We start from the raw sequence: 9052 nt of genomic DNA, 5'->3' as shown, positions 1-9052 counted from the left end.
TTTTATATATGAGATGTATAAGAATAGTAAAATCTCTCTTGGATGACCAGACTTCTAACACAGGTGCGAGCAAAGACAGCCATTACCAAAACATGCTCCTTTTACGTATATGCTCTCTCCATGTGTCTGCTTGCACAACTTCAAGCAGTAATCATTTTTGCAACCTGATAATTTTATAGTCGACGTGCATGTTTTCCCTGGGAGACCCTTTGCCGATGCCTCTTTTCCTATATGCGTTAAAGCAGGTTAATATTAATCCAATACATTTCTTAAAACAATAACACTAAATGTAAGGAATGTACATTTTAAAAAATAATATTAACATACAATATGCCATAGAACTAGAAGCTAAATAAAAAAAATAGTTGCTTTGATTGTGTTAAAATGAATTACAACATATGGTGATGGAATTTACCAGCAGCAAAAAGAAGAAGCAGTAACATGAAAATGGCAGAAACCTGGATGTTCTTCATGACTCTTTGCTTAAGTCAATAAGAAGATCTTGTAAGTCCTGGAAATTTTAATTAGGGGGTTTTCTAAATGATTTCATTATGCCATTGGTTAAATATAATATAAGCATCAAGAATACCAACATTCCCGTCCTTATAGGACAAACCTTGTCATCCGTCGAAGTCGGGCCAACAGCCACTCTATTTATGGTTAATTAACTAAGGTTTGGTAGTCCGTAAGGTAAGGTCTCATTTTATTGGCAAACCAGAGGTCGCGGAAGAAGATAACAACATTCCCGCCATTATTATCTATTATCAATTTGTGATATAAATTTTTAGTTTTTTGAGAGATGGAATAAATTTAGGTAAAATACAAAAAACTGCCTTAATACATTTTTAAAGTACATTTTGATCTCTCTTGTTTCAAAATGCATTGTTGACCCCCTTATCTTTTTTATTACCATTAATCAGCCATTATTTACAAATATAAAATGTTTTACTTACCCTCAAATAATTTAAAAATAAAAAATGTCATAATCTAATTTAATTAAATAATGATAAAAATATTTTTTATTCAACATTTTATCAACTTAAAAAATAAAAAACTGATGGAAAAAGGGAAAATTAAATTATTTAAGATTCTTTTATTAACAATTTAAAAAGCTCATAATTAGTGAAAAGAAATCTAAAAAAATTAAATAATAATATTTTAATTAAACTAGATATAATTTTTCAATGACAAGGTTTTTTAGCCTCGATGCTTAATTCGTACCACTTCTAAATAATTAATTCTAATAAAATTCTTATCAATCTAAATGAAGGCAATAGATACAGTATCAAGAAGTCGGAAACAAGGACTTGGTTTATGAAACCAAATAAAAAGAAGTGGATACATGAAACTCACATGACTTCCAATAAATAGAAGCATGCGCTGTAAAGTTAATTTTATTTTTACAGTTTTACTTTACGTGAAAAATTAGTTGGTTGTTAAAAGTTTTTTTTTTTAGTCAATTTATTTTCCCTCCTTTCATAACAGCTTTACTCTTCTTCTCATTTCTTTGTATATAAATACTCTATGCCAGTGATATGAATAAGAATATTATTCTTTCCACAAAATATGTTTTTTCAATGTTTCATAGTTTCTTACATGATATCAAAGTAGGTTCAGACTAGGGATTCTGGATAGCAAATCTTCATCAAATTTTCTAAGGTTTACAGTCGATTTATCCTATTATCTAAATTTGTGTTGTTTTTCATCTAATTTTGTTGTAGTTTACCTCATTCAAGTTCTAGGTCTCGAATTGGTAGAGGAATAGAGATACTTTGAAGTTTCTTGTTGAATTTTTTCATCTCTTTTCTAGGATCTTAATCTAATAGTTGTTAATTTGAGGATTAAGTTTCTGGAAATTTTATTCATGGTTGAGGAATCACAAACTATGGATGTTAACTTTTTAAACCCTAAGTCTTACAATTCATATTTGGATGAACCTTAATCTCCTTTCTATATCCATCGTAGTGACAATCATGCATTTGTTGTAGTTAACCTCAAACTCACCTCCAGCAATTACATAGCTTGGAGTCAAACTTTCTTGTTGGCATTATCCATAAGAAATAAAGTAGGATTTCTGGATGGAACCATAGCTAAACCTAGCTTGACAAATCCTCTATTTAGTTCTTAGTTAAGTTGTAACAATGTGATTGTAGCTTGGCTTTTAGATTCAATTACACCTCTTATTGCATCAACTGTTTTCTACATGGACAATGCAGCTAAAATGTGAAATACAGTTAGGTAAAATTTTGCACAACTTGATGATACTCGTGTTTGCAATTTACAATACACTTTAGGTAATGTGAATCAAGGTACTAAGACAGTAAACTCATATTTCACTGAGTTAAAGGGAATTTGGGAGGAATTAAGAAATTTTAGACCACTACCATATTGTGAGTGTGGCAAATGTAATCCTTTTTGTTTTAACAAGCACTCATGTCAACATCAAAAGGATATGGTTTTTAGGTTCTTAAATGGACTCAATGAGTCATATTTTGCTTTGAGGTCTCAGATTATTTCAATGGAACCAATTCCTAATCTTGATAAAGCTTACAACATGATTTTGAGGGAAAAATCTCAAAGAAGTCTACTGAGCCAATCTAATCCTGCTATAGAATCATCTGCTATGATGACTGCAGTGGATAATAGGAAAGAAATCAAAACTGATTTGATCTGTAATCATTGTGGAAAGAAAGGTCATGTGAAGAAAAAATATTACAGATTAATAGGATTCCTTGAAGATTCCAAATTCACTAAGGGAAAAGGAAACTTCAAGAAAGGAAAATTAGTAGTAAACAATGTTTCTACTGGAAATAATTCAATTGCAAGAACTGATAGAGATGAAGAAGTTACTGGTTCAGATTCCATGTCACAAATGTCACTAACTAAGCATCAGGTTTAGAAATTGGTGACACTTCTCAGTGAGAGTGGCATAAACAGTGAAGATCATTATAAAGTTTCATCAACTTCTCAGGCAACAAAATCTTCTCTGGTAAACTCAACTTTTGCATATGTCATTTCTAGTTTACCTTGTTTCAATACTTCAAATAATCTTCCACCTAAGTACAAAGAGGTTAAGCAATGCATGGTTAAACAAAATTCCTAAATAATAGATACTGGTGCTACTAATCACCTAGCATGTTCTTTAACCAATTTCAGTTCTGCAAGCTAGTTAGTAATTGTTATGTTCATTTGCCTAATAATGCAAAAGCTGCAGTGACACACATAGGAACAGTTAGATTGACTTCTTTGTTAACCTTAGATAATGTCTTATGTGTACCTTCATTTCACTTTAATCTGGTGTCAGTGACTAAACTCACTTCTAGTCAAAAAGTTTGTATCCTCTTTACTGATAAATTGTGTGTTATCCAGGATCTCCACTCATGGAAGGTGACTGGAGTTGCTAAAATCTCATCAACTCTGTACTTATTGCAAGACTTTCAAGATGAACAATATCTTTTCAAATTCAGTTTTGATAAACTTGTAAAATTTTTTCAAGTTTTTCTGTCAATTCTTGTAAAACAATACATAAACAATTTGATTTGTGGCATTTTAGATTAGGTCATATACCTTTGAACAGAATAAATATCATTCATGAACAATATCCAAATATTGAATGTTCAAACAATTTAGTTTGTGAGATTTGTTTTTCTGCAAAAATGAAAACGTTGCCATTTCCTGTTCATGTCAAAAATACAACTTTACCATTTGAAATTGTTCATTCTGATGTATGGGGACCTTATGTTGTACCAACCATTAAAAGTTAAAGATACTTCCTTACTTTGGTAGATGATTTTACAAGATTTACATGGGTTTTTTAATGAGACATAAGTTTGATGTATCATCAATTTTACCATCATTCTGCAGATATGCAGAAAATCAATTTTTAGCATCTGTTAAATATTTTAGAACAGATCATGGAGGAGAGCTTAATCTTGCTGAGTCTTATGAAAAACATGGTATTGTTCATCAATTGTCCTGTGTAGAAGCTTCTCAACAAAATGGGGTTGTTGAGAGAAAGCATCAATACTTACTTGTAGTAGCTAGAGCTTTAATGTTTCAATCATCTTTACCTAATGCTTTTGAAGGGAAGCAATTCTTACTGCCACTCATATTATCAATAGGATACCAACTAAAGGCCTAAATGATAAATCACCATATGAATAACTTTGTTCAAAGCCTCTTACCTGTGATCATTTGAAAGTGTTTGGGTCATTATGCTTTGTATTTACTTTAACACAAAATAGAAGGAAGTTTGATAAAAAAGCTGTCAAGTGTGTCTTTGTAGGGTATCCAAATGGTACTAAAGGGTATAAAGTGTATGATATCAGTGCAAATAAATTTCTTATATCTAGGAATATTGTTTTCCATGAACATATATTTCCTTTTCAAAAACACAGAATATCATTGATCATCATTCAATTTTACAAACACCTGGTGTGCATGATCTTATTTTTGATATTTCAACTCCAAACATAGTAAATTTTGCACCAAATCTTCATTAATCTTTTGAAATATCTCCATGTACACCTGTTCCATCATCTGAAATTGGCTCTTCATCGAAATTCATTGACATACCTCAAAATTCAATTAAACCTATTCTTCAACATAGTTTTACAGGTTCTGTTCTGTACCAATTAATCTTACTACTGATGCTATTTCATTACCTATAAAGAGTAGTAGGCCTAGACATGTTCCAAAATACCTTGAAGCTTATCAACTTGATTTACCTCCTATTTTGCATCATGTTACAGTTCATCCAATAACAAACTTTTTATCATTTCATCAATTATCCTCTGCACATAAAGCCTCTACTACTAGCTTATCGCAAGTATATGAACCACATACATATGACCAAGTTGTTAAGTATTCTCATTGGTGAGATGCCATGCAATGTGAACTTCAAGCTTTGGAAGATAATGCTACATGGAGTATTGTACCTTTACCTTTAGATTCTCATGCAATTGAATGTAAATCGATGTTCAAGGTTAAAATGAATGCAGATGGTACTGTAGAAAGATATAAAGCAAGGCTGGTGGCAAAAAGGTATAGTCAAGTAGAAGGGTTTGATTATCAAGAGACTTTCAACAATGCTGCTAAACAAACAACTGTGAGAGTTTTTATGGCACTTGCAGCTGCTAAATGATTGAGTTTAACACAATTAGATATTAACAATGCTTTCTTAAATGGTGATCTTGATGAAGTAATTTATATGGACCTTCCTAAAGGTTATTCTCTCAAGGGGGAGTATCCATGTGGTTTTAAAATGCTGTGTAAGCTGCATAAATCTCTTTATGGTTTGAAACAGGCATCAAGGCAGTGGAACACAAAGGTTACTGATTCATTACTCAAATATGGATTTACTGAATCATATGCAAATCATTCCTTATTCACTATAACATCAAATAATGGTGATTCCATTGCTCTATTAGTATATGTTGATGATATAGTAATTGCCAGTAATAATATTCAATTGATAGATCAAGTTGGAAATTATCTGAGTTCACAATTCAAGTTGAGAGACTTAGGAACGGTGAAGTATTTCCTAGGACTCGAGATTGCTAAGGGACCAAAAGCCATTTCTATTTGTCAAGCAGCATAATCATATATATGTGTATGGTTGATATCAAGGATAATATTTCCCGAATCAAATTTATTTGTCAACAACTAATAAAATCTTGCTCATTGGTGGTGTACATAGCAACAATTTAGGAATATTATCAATACCTCTTTATATCTTTGATGTCCTGTTGATGTACATCTAAACAAAGACATAACATCAAGAAATTGATAGAGTGAAAAATGATATTTTTCACTTAACAAAGGAGTCGAAGGATGCTGATGTAAAGAAGAATATAGAAAAAGTGAATTAAAAAAAAATAATCATGTGGTAGCCTCTAGGCATATGAGCACTTGAGTAAAACAGATCCGATATATATTATTTTTCCCTTTCACAGCAAATTTACTAATTTTGTTTATTCTTATTGTAAATAGTAGTAGCACAGCTAAATACATTGTACATTTTGTCTTTCACTCCTTTGTGCATAAACTCGCGATGGTGGAGAAATGAATTAATAAGAAATTTCCATTTCCTCAATCCACTTTCAAACAACACCCAAAATGATCTTTAATTATTTATAAAAATTCAAATAAATCTTTTTTCTTTTATTGCGTTAAATTAAATGTCTTTATTTTTATTTTGAATCAAATAAATCTTTATAATTAATAATTGACTTAGTTAAAATTTCACTTATCATTTTATGTCAAATGATATTGACGTGGCATGCTGAAATGTCATAATTGATGTTAATATGACATACTAACATATCATAATTGATTATATCTCAAAAAGGAAAAAATAAAGGTGCTTTTATTTTAAGACAAAAGGAAAACAATAAAAGGTGCTTTTATTTCATTTCTTCCCTTTTCTTCAAAAAAGAAAAAAAAAGAACAATGAGAATGAAGTTCTATAGAAATAAGATTGAAGGATTATCACTGGATAATCAAAATTCAATATGCCTTGAGATCCAGTTACCTTTCTTTTTTTTTTTCTCTTTTTTTCCTACTATTGAATATATTTTCAATAATAGATTTTATATATGAGAATAATAGAATCTATCTTCGATGACAAGACTTTTAGCATAGATGCAAGCAAAGGCAACCATCACCAAAACATGCTCCTTTTACGTAGATCTTATCTCCATATGTCTGCTTGCACAACTTCAAGTAGTAATCATTTTTGCAACCTGCTAATTTTATAGTCTCAGCGCACGTTTTGCCTGGGAGATTCTTTGCCATTACCTCTTTTCTTGTATATATGCATTAAACCAAGTTAATATTAGTCCAATACATTTCTAAAAACAACAACACTAAATGTAAAGAACATACATTTTAAAAAATAATATGCAATATGAAATACAAATAGAAGCTAAATAAAAAATAATACTTGCTTTGATTGATTTAAAATGAATTATAAAGTATGGTGATGGAAATTACCAGCAGCATAAAGAAAAAGCAATAATATGAAAATGGCCGAGACCTGGATGTTCTTCATGACTTTTTCTTTTTTTTTCTTGTTGGTGCTTTTGTAAACTGAGAGTTCTAGATATTTATAATGGATTGAAGGGAAATTTTGGAAAGAAAAGCTAGTAATGTAGGTATGTGTTTGATTTTTGGCTACTTGACCGGAAAAGGATTGAATATCACAATTAATGCCAATAAAATCAAAAATATAATTCAAGAAAGGAGAAAAAATGCTTCTCTTATTAATTTCATATAGGTAACAAGGGAACCAAGCAGCATAATCATATATATGTGTATAACTGATATCAAGGGTAATAATTCCTAAATCAAATTCATCTGTCAACAACCAATCAAATCTTACTCATTGCTTGTGTACATAGTAGAAGTTTATGAATATTATCAATACCTCTTTATACCTTTGATGTCCTATCAATGTACACTTAAACAAAGATGCAAAGTTGTAACTTTACCAGCTTTAACGATATTGAGAAATATGATTATCAATTAAATTTTGTGTATAAGATTAATTTTTTCATTTAATTTTGATATAATTTACTCAAAAGAGTTCTTAAATTATTTTAAAAAAATTCAAATAAGCTATTATTCTTTTATTACGTTCTATTAAATCTATATACTTTTATTTTAAATCAAAATAGCTCTTATGACTAATAATTTATTTTACATCTATATGACACTAACATAACGTTAATGTGAAAGATAAAAATTGTCAAATAATCATATTATCAAACTAAATTAGCACTTATAATATACTAGCATGTATAGTTTTCAGTATTTATAAATTAGTTAGATATAAAGTTGGTTAAATAATACAATTAATCCCTATACTATGCAAAAAGTATGGATTTAGTCCTTGTATAATAATTTGTACAATTAATCTCATTTAATTGTTAATTTAGACTTTGGGTGTTTTTTCTAATTTCTTTGTTAAACTCACACAGAAAGTTAAGCATTTTTTTATAAGATAAACATGTTGTCATGTCAACTTGGTCAAAATGTCACGTCAGCGTACTTAATGATCTAATTTAACAGTGTTAGAGTTAAATACTGAAATTAAAAAATTAATAAAGTACAAGGATCTGATTCACACAAATTATTGTATAGGGACTAAATCTATATTTTTTGCATAATATAAAGACTTATTACATAATTTAACCTATAAAGTTAAGAATTATATTTGATGCACTGAGCATGTATAATTTCTATACACTATCCAGCTTTGAGATAGTGCCACTTCATCAAAAAATAAATTTAAAACTTTTAGACACTTGAAAGTAAATATTTACAATTTTCTTGTAAAAAAATAAAAACAAATTTTTTATCTCTCTTTAATTCCCTCTCACCCAATCTCCCTTTCGTCTTCTCTCTTTTTTCGTCCATTATAAGCAAGAAATGTTATACTTAATAGGTCTAAAATAAAAATCACTTTTTTAGAAAATTTCAAATGAAGGTTAATAATTTTATTTATGATGAACAAGCTTCATTTAATTACCTTAGAAAATAGTAAATTATTTAAATCAAATAATCTCCATTGGCAAACCAATGTCGCCAAGAAGGCGATGTGTTTGCTAAAATAGTTTGCTTAGAAGGAAACTTGGGTGGAAGCAGTTATTATTTTGTTGTTTAGTGTCTGTGCCTTAGTGAAGCTGTGATTTGTTGCTGTTGGACTAGTATTAATTGTTTTTAATAAACAAATTAGAAAAAATTCATTTCATCAATAACCTTTATAAACTATCCACTTGTGGTAGTGGAACACTACATCTGAGAACTTGGCAAACAAAACTTGCCCACTCCAAGTGTAGCATGCAAGCAATTTGAAGAGACTTTCTCATTAGGTTTTATATGGAGTCATACTCCAAAAATACATGAATCAAATCAAACCAATCGCCCACAGAACCCACAAAAAAAAATCAGTTGCACTGGTTTTGATTAATTGCTGCAAAAATCTGATTTTGGGTGAAAGAGATCTATTGCAAGGAGAGAAGAAGAAGAGGAGAATGAATGACAGGGAGAT

Source organism: Theobroma umbraticum, unplaced genomic scaffold, assembly GCF_002168275.2.
Source record: "Theobroma umbraticum cultivar Fairchild unplaced genomic scaffold, ASM216827v3 scaffold_147.0, whole genome shotgun sequence".
In the NCBI taxonomy this organism is placed as follows: Eukaryota; Viridiplantae; Streptophyta; class Magnoliopsida; order Malvales; family Malvaceae; genus Theobroma; species Theobroma umbraticum.
Note: the sequence above shows the minus strand (reverse complement) of the source record.